Source organism: Ranitomeya imitator, chromosome 8, assembly GCF_032444005.1.
Source record: "Ranitomeya imitator isolate aRanImi1 chromosome 8, aRanImi1.pri, whole genome shotgun sequence".
Classification (NCBI taxonomy): Eukaryota; Metazoa; Chordata; class Amphibia; order Anura; family Dendrobatidae; genus Ranitomeya; species Ranitomeya imitator.
The window spans coordinates 159,761,821-159,773,008 of record NC_091289.1 but is presented as its reverse complement, the minus strand read 5'-3'; the positions used below and the strand labels follow the sequence as shown (position 1 = coordinate 159,773,008).

The 11,188-nt window shown below is 46.0% G+C and overlaps 1 long non-coding RNA gene across 1 annotated transcript in view; it reads right to left on the bottom strand.

Moving 5' to 3' along the window:
- Positions 1–405: 405 nt before the first annotated feature.
- Positions 406–11,188, bottom strand: part of LOC138647460 (uncharacterized) — a 51,594-nt gene continuing 40,811 nt past the window's right edge. Inside the window, exon 3 of the long non-coding RNA XR_011314977.1 lies at positions 406–1,379. This is a non-coding gene — a long non-coding RNA (uncharacterized lncRNA). The remainder of the gene's footprint in view (positions 1,380–11,188) is intronic.

The following is an 11,188-nucleotide window of genomic DNA, read 5'->3' as shown; positions in this document are numbered from 1 at the left end:
GTGTTAATTCTGTGGTGCAGCCAAATTAACTCAGCTAATAAATAATAATTGTTAATTTAATGACAAGTGCCTGACATGTCTGAGCCTAGGGTTGTGAAACAGCTGGTTAAAAGAGTGAATAATGAATACAAAGATAATGACATCATAAGAAAACGGGGAATAGGTGACACTCAAAAGGGCATAACACAAACCCACAAATAATCCCCGATAAACATATGGACAGTAATAAGACCAACTGCAAACTTTCAATAAGAAAAACTAGGACGCACCAACAGCAGTTTATAAAGTCTAAAGTACAAAAATCTCTTTATTATAATAAAATACATAGACAGATACAGGGGCAACAAAGGAGACATGCAGCAGTGTGGCACAAAAAATGCCCAATGTAAGCAGTGGACAGCGATGAATCATATATATAGTAAGGAATTTCCATTATAAATACCCATTATCTGGCTGGCGCAACACATAACCGTGCAAAAATACTTCCCACAGCAGAGTATCCGGATAATAGTTAATGCATAGCGTAACAAACATCCTATGGGGAGAGGTATCCTATGGGGAGAGGTACATACCGGAATGTGCACACCAGCCACCACGCCGTCCACGGCAAACCCTGACGCGCGTTTCGGATTGAAACCTTCCTCAGGGGGCGTGCCGTGGTTACAGCTGCGCGCTCTTTTATGATGTGCACATTGCCGCCGGACCGGAAATGCAGGAAGGTCGCCATAGTGACGGATGAATACATTGCGGCTAACACAGAGCCGGAAGTTGGAAAGCGTCGCTATAGTAGCGACTATGCCGGCCAAATGTACTGCAAACAGGACAGCTGATGTCGGAACACGTGGGGCCCCACGTGACCGAACACCAGACTGTCAACAGGATGCAGAGTTATGGCGACAAAAAGCACTTGCGCAGAGAAGGAAAAGACATAAAAAGAAATAACAGGTAACCACAAAACAGACAAGGACGACACACATAATAAAGCACTGCATATGGGCGCATCATGACATCATGTATAGCCGAAATGTCAAAAGACAAAGAAGAGTATAACTAAAATACCATTCATATAAAAGGCAATACACCAATCGTGGACATAGAGATGGAGCGGCGACAAAGAAAAACAGTGTAAAACACAACCGCACAACAGACTACTAGCGGCAAAGGGAACATGTATAAACAGTATCTCCAAATATCAAATAATTTTAAATATGAAAAAAGATTCCGAATGTAGGTAGCAACAATACGATTATGGTCACCGCACGTAACTCAAGCTTCAGTGTGGTTAAATAAAGCCTTGTCCGCCTTCATATCTGATGTCATTATCCACGATGATGGTAGTCCACATCAGGATCAAATGACGCACCTACAGCATATATATACTGAAAGAAAACACAAGAGTTAAAATCATCATATAAAAATAAAAATAACAACGGCGACACTGACAGCATGAACGGCTACACAGCGGCAGGGCGATCACAAAAAGGGAGCAAAGGAGAGATTCTCATTTAATCCGTGTGGATGGACTGTCTTTAAAGTCCATATCCAACGTGACTCCATCATACCCAGGCGTTTGGACAGCTGACCCCCCCGAATGTTTACACGGAGGGCATCAATGCCACGTACCCGTAGTAGCGAACCATCACAGGCATGAAAAGTCTTAAAATGCCGTGGTATCGCCTTGAGGGTGGAAGCGTCCCCCTGTGAAGATGCTGCCTGAATGCCCAGGACATGCTCCCTAACACGGACCTTCAGCTGGCGCGTTGTAAGACCAACGTATATCAAGCCACATGGGCACGACGCATAGTATACTACATACCTTGTAGTACATGTAATACGCTGTCTGATGTCAAAGGTTTTCTTGCCACTGGAGTCCGTGAAGGAGGCACACCGATCAATATTAGGGCAGGCAATGCACCCTCCACAGGGGACACAACCACCCCCAACACGACCACCATCCAAGAATGTAGATGGACGTGGCCCGACATAATGACTTTGTGTCAGGTGGTCCCTAAGAGTTTTAGAGCGACGGAAAGTAATGGACGGTTTGTCGGGAATAAACCTGCTAATTATGGGATCAACCTTAAGAATGGGCCACGCTTTTTCAAGCGCCGACCTCACTCTATTGGACTGTGAGTTAAAGTTAGTGATAAATCTCACCTTTTCACCCTGACGACCAGTGTCAGATCTAGTCCCATAAAGCAGTTCATGGCGAGAGGTATATTTCGCCCTATGATATGCTTTTTTGATTATTCTGCCGCTGTATCCACGTGACAGAAACCGTTCTCTTAATTCCGAAGATCTTCTCTCAAAATCTGACTCCGTCGAGCAAATACGGCGTAGCCTCAAAAACTGTCCAGTAGGGATAGATCTAATCATATGGGACGGGTGCCCTGAAGTAGCATGAAGGAGTGTATTGGTGGCAGTTGTCTTTCTAAAAATGTCTGTCTGTGCCATACCCGCGGCATCTCTGGAAATAGTAACATCCAAGAAGTCTATTTTGTCAGTACTCCATGTAAATGTCAAATGGATGTTACGGTCATTGCTGTTCAATGCAGAAATAAACTGCGCAAGGTCGATGGATGTGCCCTGCCATACGAAAAAGACATCGTCGATGTACCGTGTCCAAAGTGGGACACGGTCCACCAACCCCTGTTCGTCTGACAGGAAGAGATCCCTCTCCCACAGCCCCAGGAAGAGACAGGCATAGGATGGCGCAAAAGACGCCCCCATGGCGGTCCCCTGGAGCTGTAGGTAGAAGGATCCCTTAAACACAAAAAAATTGTGGGTCAGAGTGAACTCCAGTAGTTCCAGCAGAAGGTCCCTCAAGCCGTGAGAAAGCATAGAAGTGCCAAGATAGTATTTAACGGCTGCAATACCATCACAGTGTCTGATGTTCCTATAGAGGGACTCAACATCTGCTGAAACTAGTAGAGTATCACTACCAAAACACAATCCATCAACCCTGCGCAGTAACTCCCCCGTATCCTTGAGAAAGGATGGAAGGTTGAGGACCAAGGGTTGGAGGTGGAAATCGATCCATCTGTTTATGTTTTCCAGGAAGTTTCCCCTACCTGAAATGATCGGCCTACCGGGTGGTGTCGTGGTGCTCTTATGCACTTTAGGGAGAAGGTGCAAGGTGGCTATGGTGGGTTCAGACACCACCAGTGCGGAAGCCAGGTCCTTAGTGACAACGTCGTTCCGTAGAGCCCGCTTAATGATAGTATCCAGCTGGGCACAGTATGCAGAGAGGGGGTTATATGTCAATTTTTTATAGCATGTTGTGTTGTTAAGTTGCCGAAACGCCTCCCTCTCATACATAACTGTAGGCCACAGAACGACGTTGCCACCTTTGTCCGCTGGCTTAAATACCACATCTGGTAGTCCCCGAAGTACTCCAAGTCTGGCTCTCTCCTCACGCGATAAATTATCATGAGGGATGAAACCAGGGATTTTATTGAGCTCCTCCGTCACCACCCGGACAAACAAATCTATATTGGCACAGGATGACAGGGGGGGAAACTTCCTAGAACGTGGACGTATAGAAGGAGGAACCTTACCTCCTTCATGTACATGTTCGATCGCCAGTTCCTCCAAGATCCTTAGCGCATCTTGTTCCTCTTCTGTGGGGAATAATAGATGTAAATCATTATTAAAAAAATGTCGCTTGAACAGCAATGACCTTGCAAAGATATTTAAATCCTTCACCACTGTGAAAGTATCAAATTTAGATGAGGGTGAAAAGGACAAGCCCTTCCCAAGAAGTCGAAGGTCAGCATCAGACAGACAATAGCCACTCAGGTTGATCACCTTATTATCCCTATTCCTAGGAAAAGATGGTGCTGTATCTGATCTTTTATATGGATGAAAGGAATGATCACGGAGTCTAGTTCTATCAAGTCCACCCGCCGCTCCCTCAGATGCAGAGGAAATATCGGAACGTTCACTAGTAGATGATATAGAAACATTCGATGGAGTCCTATGGATCCCTTGGTTGTTTTTATTCCTCCAGAGATATACTCTTTTTGTTTGATAATCCCTACAGTCTCGATTATACTTAAGGATTTGGGATTCCTGAATTTTCTTAGCTAGTGTATCCATGGACTTATCCAGCTCATTTTCAAATTTTTGGATTATATCCGTAGGGCAATTAGTCCTTATTTCAACCTGTGCCTTGTCAATCTGGTTGTCCAGCTCAGAAATGCTGGTGGTATTAGCATCAATCAACAACCGCATAAGGGAAAATGAACATGCATTACAGGTATCCTCCCATTTAACAACAAATTGCTCGTCCTCCACCGGATATGACGGAATTACGCGGACCCTCAGGCCCCTAGGGATCATCTTATTATCCACATATTTTCCCATGAAGGACCGATTCCACCATATCCTGGTACGTTTGATGATCATAGTCCTCATGGATGACAATCCCTCCTCCCAAACGTGATCGCCCGGCCGCTGCGAGCCACCCCCACCGCCCCCAAAAACCTGATCCATCTGGTTGAGCCAGGATTGTTCTTTGGCTCGAAAGTCCATAATGTCATCAAAATGGCCTGTGCATAACACAGAAAGAGTCAATAATGAATACAAAGATAATGACATCATAAGAAAACGGGGAATAGGTGACACTCAAAAGGGCATAACACAAACCCACAAATAATCCCCGATAAACATATGGACAGTAATAAGACCAACTGCAAACTTTCAATAAGAAAAACTAGGACGCACCAACAGCAGTTTATAAAGTCTAAAGTACAAAAATCTCTTTATTATAATAAAATACATAGACAGATACAGGGGCAACAAAGGAGACATGCAGCAGTGTGGCACAAAAAATGCCCAATGTAAGCAGTGGACAGCGATGAATCATATATATAGTAAGGAATTTCCATTATAAATACCCATTATCTGGCTGGCGCAACACATAACCGTGCAAAAATACTTTCCACAGCAGAGTATTGGTAGTGTTTTGGTAGTGATACTCTACTAGTTTCAGCAGATGTTGAGTCCCTCTATACGAACATCAGACACTGTGATGGTATTGCAGCCGTTAAATACTATCTTGGCACTTCTACGCTTTCTCACGGCTTGAGGGACCTTCTGCTGGAACTACTGGAGTTCACTCTGACCCACAATTTTTTTGTGTTTAAGGGATCCTTCTACCTACAGCTCCAGGGGACCGCCATGGGGGCGTCTTTTGCGCCATCCTATGCCTGTCTCTTCCTGGGGCTGTGGGAGAGGGATCTCTTCCTGTCAGACGAACAGGGGTTGGTGGACCGTGTCCCACTTTGGACACGGTACATCGACGATGTCTTTTTCGTATGGCAGGGCACATCCATCGACCTTGCGCAGTTTATTTCTGCATTGAACAGCAATGACCGTAACATCCATTTGACATTTACATGGAGTACTGACAAAATAGACTTCTTGGATGTTACTATTTCCAGAGATGCCGCGGGTATGGCACAGACAGACATTTTTAGAAAGACAACTGCCACCAATACACTCCTTCATGCTACTTCAGGGCACCCGTCCCATATGATTAGATCTATCCCTACTGGACAGTTTTTGAGGCTACGCCGTATTTGCTCGACGGAGTCAGATTTTGAGAGAAGATCTTCGGAATTAAGAGAACGGTTTCTGTCACGTGGATACAGCGGCAGAATAATCAAAAAAGCATATCATAGGGCGAAATATACCTCTCGCCATGAACTGCTTTATGGGACTAGATCTGACACTGGTCGTCAGGGTGAAAAGGTGAGATTTATCACTAACTTTAACTCACAGTCCAATAGAGTGAGGTCGGCGCTTGAAAAAGCGTGGCCCATTCTTAAGGTTGATCCCATAATTAGCAGGTTTATTCCCGACAAACCATCCATTACTTTCCGTCGCTCTAAAAATCTTAGGGACCACCTGACACAAAGTCATTATGTCGGGCCACGTCCATCTACATTCTTGGATGGTGGTCGTGTTGGGGGTGGTTGTGTCCCCTGTGGAGGGTGCATTGCCTGCCCTAATATTGATCGGTGTGCCTCCTTCACGGACTCCAGTGGCAAGAAAACCTTTGACATCAGACAGCGTATTACATGTACTACAAGGTATGTAGTATACTATGCGTCGTGCCCATGTGGCTTGATATACGTTGGTCTTACAACGCGCCAGCTGAAGGTCCGTGTTAGGGAGCATGTCCTGGGCATTCAGGCAGCATCTTCACAGGGGGACGCTTCCACCCTCAAGGCGATACCACGGCATTTTAAGACTTTTCATGCCTGTGATGGTTCGCTACTACGGGTACGTGGCATTGATGCCCTCCGTGTAAACATTCGGGGGGGTCAGCTGTCCAAACGCCTGGGTATGATGGAGTCACGTTGGATATGGACTTTAAAGACAGTCCATCCACACGGATTAAATGAGAATCTCTCCTTTGCTCCCTTTTTGTGATCGCCCTGCCGCTGTGTAGCCGTTCATGCTGTCAGTGTCGCCGTCGTTATTTTTATATGATGATTTTAACTCTTGTGTTTTCTTTCAGTATATATATGCTGTAGGTGCGTCATTTGATCCTGATGTGGACTACCATCATCGTGGATAATGACATCAGATATGAAGGCGGACAAGGCTTTATTTAACCACACTGAAGCTTGAGTTACGTGCGGTGACCATAATCGTATTGTTGCTACCTACATTCGGAATCTTTTTTCATATTTAAAATTATTTGATATTTGGAGATACTGTTTATACATGTTCCCTTTGCCGCTAGTAGTCTGTTGTGCGGTTGTGTTTTACACTGTTTTTCTTTGTCGCCGCTCCATCTCTATGTCCACGATTGGTGTATTGCCTTTTATATGAATGGTATTTTAGTTATACTCTTCTTTGTCTTTTGACATTTCGTCTATACATGATGTCATGATGCACCCATATGCAGTGCTTTATTATGTGTGTCGTCCTTGTCTGTTTTGTGGTTACCTGTTATTTCTTTTTATGTCTTTTCCTTCTCTGCGCAAGTGCTTTTTGTCGCCATAACTCTGCATCCTGTTGACAGTCTGGTGTTCGGTCACGTGGGGCCCCACGTGTTCCGACATCAGCTGTCCTGTTTGCAGTACATTTGGCCGGTATAGTCGCTACTATAGCGACGCTTTCCAACTTCCGGCTCTGTGTTAGCCGCAATGTATTCATCCGTCACTATGGCGACCTCCCTGCATTTCCGGTCCGGCGGCAATGTGCACATCATAAAAGAGCGCGCAGATGTAACCACGGCACGTCCCCTGAGGAAGGTTTCAATCCGAAACGCGCGTCGGGGTTTGCCGTGGACGGCGTGGTGGCTGGTGTGCACATTCCGGTATGTACCTCTCCCCATAGGATACCTCTCCCCATAGGATGTTTGTTACGCTATGCATTAACTATTATCCGGATACTCTGCTGTGGGAAGTATTTTTGCACGCTTATGTGTTGCGCCAGCCAGATAATGGGTATTTATAATGGAAATTCCTTACTATATATATGATTCATCGCTGTCCACTGCTTACATTGGGCATTTTTTGTGCCACACTGCTGCATGTCTCCTTTGTTGCCCCTGTATCTGTCTATGTATTTTATTATAATAAAGAGATTTTTGTACTTTAGACTTTATAAACTGCTGTTGGTGCGTCCTAGTTTTTCTGGTTAAAAGAGTGGAAGGGTATATCCAAAATGACTGGAAAAAGCGAGGTCATGGTAGAAGGGAGAATAGGCTTGCTTTTCAATGTGGGCAAAAATTCCAATAATTTGACTACTACATGCTTGAACCAGCAAATGCATGGTCAACATCCATTAGTCTGGGAATCTCACTGCGCTAAAATGTGGCCTAGCGCACCTCGCCAACCACCAGCCGCCCATCATCCGCATGTGCTACTTCTTCCCCCCTCCTTCACAGTAGCCAGTGTTTTCACACAGGTGTCTGGCCACAGAACCTCCACTTGTTTACCCGCTACAGTCGGGTGAGTGAGAGCCAGTCAGCTGCTACAAAAGTGGACATGCTTGCTGTTTTTGACTGATCTCAGACAACAAGCACCCTCTCTAGCACACCAGCCAGCCCTCAGTCCCGCAGTTGTGGTCACGTAAAAGATTTTTTCCTCCTACACAAGGCAAAGATAAGAGCTTGAACTTCACCATCTCCAATCTGTTGGCCATGGAAATGCTGCCTTTCCACCTGGTGGACACAGACGGTTTACGAAAGCTGATGACTATTGCACTCTCTCAATATTGGTTGCCCAGTCGCCATTACTTCTCTGAGAAAGATGTGCCTTTGCTACACCAATCCAACAGTGCAGAGAGAATCTCCCCATCTCTGTACTGTGCAGCCAGGGCTCACTGCAGTCAGACAGTGTTTAAATTAATATGCCTTGGAGATTGCAGTCACACAGTTCGAGAATTATGGACAGCTATCCAAGTTGAGATTGAGCAATGGCTGTCTCCACCAAACCTGGAGGTAGGGAAGCCCATGAACGATAACGGTGTGAACCTGGTGTCTGCCCTACGCCTGGGCATCCTCACACACATGCCTTGCATGGCTCATGTCTTCTACCTAGTAGTACAGCATTTTGCCCACCACTATCCTGGCCTGGAGCGCTGCTGCAGAAAGCAGGGTTGCTGTTTGCTCACTTTCGCTGTTCACAACCCATGGGTCATTGACTTGCATCGCTACAGAGGTCTTTCAGCCTACCGGTTAACTGATTGATATGTGATATGCTGACACAGTGGAATTCCACTCTGCACATGCTGCAGCAACTGTGGAAGCATCAAAAAGCCCTGGTGCAGTATGTTATTTTGCATAGCCTGGGCTAACGCAGTATGGACGTGGAGCAAATCACGCTTGCAGAGTGGGCAGGGCACAGATGAAGGATCTCTGCAGTCTTCTGCACAGTTTCAAAATGGCTACTAAGATGGTTAGTGCTCATGATGCTGTCATCAGAATCACTATTCCGGTCATCTACATGCTGGAGCACACATTGAATAGACTGAGGGAAGAGGTGGTGGTCCCAGAGAAAGAGGAGGAAGTAGAGGAGGATGCAGAATGGATAATAATATCTCTAAGTTTTGGACTGTCCTCACACAAGCGGATGCCATGGAAGGGTGAATTACAGCAATTGAAGGGGCTCATGGTACCAGAAAAAGTGTTAGTCAAGATGCAGGAGCCGAGGAACAAAAGGAGGAAGAAGACGTGATGGGCCCTCAACAGTCATGAGATGAAGAGGATAATGATCATCTCTCTGTTGTCGATGGTGTGCAGGAGAGGACAGAGGAATCAAGCTTGAGTGTTACCCTGACACCAGCACACCATGCACTTGGACCTTATGGAAGTGCTCGACACATGAGCGTCTTCTTGCTGCACTATCTGCTACATGAAGCACTTATTAGGATTAGAAATAGTGCTGACTACTGGGTTGCCACTCTATAATATATCCACGGTGCAAGTTGCCAGATGCTCCCCACCCCAGAAAGTGACAAGTTCATGATGGAGTATCGAAACACGCTTGTAGACAATCTTAAGAGTGGTTTTCCCTAAGATAGCAGTGAGGCACACAGTGTGCATCGCAGTTATAGAATTTCAACCTTGGGAATGTTGAGTCATCAATGCAACAACATTAGCAGCAGCAGCAGTGTGTTAGGTGTCGAGTTCCCGCCGCTGCACAGGGGGAATCTCGAACCACCTCCGCTATGGTCCCCCATTCTTCTCCAGCCGCAGTGGAGTCTGCTCAGCGGGGCGTCGTTCCCAGCGTCTGGCTAGGTCAGATACTCTGCGCTTGGTTACTGCTGCTCTTCCAGGCTCAGCCATTGTAGCTAGTACTAGTCAGCGGCGAGCAGACGTCTCTGGGACTAAGTCCTGCTTTTCCCCTTCTGAGTATGCCCAAGGGAGGACCTCTCATTGGAGTTTGGGGTCACACGCTCAGGTCCTGTAGCAGCTCCCACTGGTCCTCTAGGAAGGTCCAGAATTTGCTGCAGCTATAAAAGGTTTGCATGGCCGCACGGCCATGCGCTAGTATCATTTGTGTTTTGTGCTTGTCGCCAGTAATACTCTGCCACTCAGGCTACACGTGGAGACTAGTGTCCGTTAGCCGTGGGAAATTACATAGGCAAGCAGCTAGCATCAGTGGGGGCAATTAGTCGCTTGGCTTAGCATCTGGTTCCTTCATGTGTGTGGTTAGCACAGAAGAGTTCCAGAGCAAGCACAACCCTAGTTAGGGTTTTAGTCCCACTAATTATTTCACGACTCTGTGAAGTAACATGGTTCGTGCTGATACTGACTGAGTGACGGAACTCGCGCCTAATCTGACATTGTACCGCCATATAGGGCCGCCATTTCTCTAGCAGCAGGCTTCTCTCCTGCACGGTGGACCCCGGGCTGCGCACCTATAACAACTCATATATATACTCGGTGCGTTCCGCCAGCCGTAACACAGTGTAAAGGGCAGTAGTTATTTCTGTGAGTCATTTCACACATTTGTTGCACCATCCCATGCACCAGCAGAACAGAGTAGAAGTCCGACACATAGAGAATGACTGGAGAGGATGGTACATGAGTACCTCAAACTCAATATCGATGCCATTAGGGGGAGATTGGGCCCTTTTGTATTTTGGTATTCAAAAGTGTGGCCTGAGCGGCCTGAGAGAGAGTGGCCTGAGCTTGCGTGTCACGCCTTAGAAGTTTTGTCTTGCCCAGCAGCTCGTGTTCTCTCAGAAAGTATCTTCAGCATTGCTGTTGGTGTCCAGAAGGATAAGTGCATTTGGCTGTCCCCTGTAGACTGCTTAACTTTCATCAAGATGAGCAAGTCATGGATCTCCAATGACTTTTTCACCCCAACAGACTGCACAGACTTGGCAATGGTGTAGTTTTCAGTGTGCTGCATTGATCTTGCATTTTTGCAGTCTGTGACACCTTTGTCATGGCTTCTCTGGCTGCTGTTGCTACTGCTTATGATCTTACTATCAATTGCCTTAGTAACAATCAGAAAATGTGTCCACCGCTGTTACTGTTGTTAATTTTTACCATTTTCCTTTTTTTAAGCACCTTATATTCCTCCTATTCCTCCTTCTTTTGCTTCTTCCTGAGTGACAACAAGCCAAATTTTTGGTAAATGGAGATTCTTATTTGGGTTTCCTTGTTGTGCACCATTATACTATTTCTACTCTGGGGACATTAATGCCACTTTAGTGG